Source organism: Oryzias melastigma, linkage group LG16 (assembly GCF_002922805.2).
Source record: "Oryzias melastigma strain HK-1 linkage group LG16, ASM292280v2, whole genome shotgun sequence".
NCBI classification, from domain to species: domain Eukaryota; kingdom Metazoa; phylum Chordata; class Actinopteri; order Beloniformes; family Adrianichthyidae; genus Oryzias; species Oryzias melastigma.
This window is the reverse complement of record NC_050527.1, coordinates 4,982,608-4,984,232: the sequence shown is the minus strand read 5'-3', so window position 1 is coordinate 4,984,232 and position 1,625 is coordinate 4,982,608.

Here is a 1,625-nt window from a genome sequence, read left to right as displayed (position 1 = left end):
AATCCCAAAGGACCGCTGACAGAATCAAATGTTGGGATGGTTCTCCCTCAAAGGCTTCAACAATGACTTGTACGATTCTCCTGAGCTGCCGTGATTAAAGTAGAAGCTGTTTACATCCCGCTGTCTCATGGCAGAGGCGTGGAAAGAGGCAGACGGTTGCAATAATCTCACTCCTGATTGGCGACAGTACTTCCTGTAGATTTGATGACTCAGCTATGACTCAGACCAATCGCTGAAGATTGTTTGCAAATGGCGGTATCCATTTCAGGAATTGACGGTGAAAGCGGCGGCCTACTTTCGCGAGGAGAGGAAGTAATGCATGTCCAATGGGGGACCTCAGTGCTCGATCTGTCCATTGTTTTTTACAGTCTATGGTGGGGATTAGTGGACGACCCTGGGAATCGAACCCAGGGCTCCTGCATGTCAGCCCTTCACCTAGCCTACTGAGCCACCCAGCCTTTTATTAATAATTAATAATATTCAAATAACTATGTAATTAAAACAGCTGTTTACCATGTATGTTCAGTTCAGTTGTTCCTCCCATATCAGGAAAGATAGTAACACTATACTCTCCTGCATCATTCAGGGTCAGGTCTCTGAGCTCCAGAGATCCTGTAGATGAGAAATAGGTGACCCTGTCCTGATAAGCTGGGGCAATTAAAGTTGAGCCTGACTGGTAACTTAATATCCGAGTTACTCCTTTAAAATTCCAGATCACTCCATCAAATGGTCCATCTGCTTCAGTCAGAGATGTTGTGAACATCACTGATCCTCCAGCAGATCCATTCAAAGGACGATCTGGTAAAATCCCAGCTGCTTCAGTTAAACCTAAAAAGAGAGAAAAATTAGAGAAGGTGGAGAAAAAAAGATTCCTGGCAGAAAATTTCAGTCATTTTTTTTTCTTGATTACCTGTAAAAGCCACAAAAAATATTAAGAGTATTAGTGTTGCCATTGATAAAGTCCGATTGGGTTCTGCCCATAGACTGTAAAAACATATATATTTTATATACAGTCTATGGTTCTGCCTCTAAAGACCAATTCAGCAGCCAGATCGAGTGTTAACAGTGATAACTATCTACATATATTTAGAGTAAACTGCCTCCACACTAAGGACAACTCACTGAGTCACAAACCACCTCTCACATGACTTTGTTTTTAGTTGATAAATGACTCCCTCCTGTGGTGAAATACATGTTATTTGTAAATCGCATAAGCATATGTCAGAAAGTAAACTGTTTAGTTTTTCCACTCGTTGTGTTTTATTGAAATGGTTTGTTTTAAACTCTCATGTCAGGTGCATGCTTTGTGGTGATTTTTTTACTTTTCATGTGTTTGAAATGAGATGGGACTAAACAGGTGATGACACTCAGCTGTGCTCAGTCACACATGACCAGAAGAAGAAGAAGAAGAATTTTATTTTAAACGTCAATTTAATCATAGATCATATAAAACAGTTAATGTAGATTCAAACACTCAAAAAAGCAGCAAAACACAGCTCATCATCACACACAGAACAGAGAACACTCTTAAAGCACCAGGCAAGGCAAGTTTATTTGTATAGCACATTTCATGTACAGAGACAATTCAAAGTGCTTTACATAAAACATTAAAATAAACAATCAAA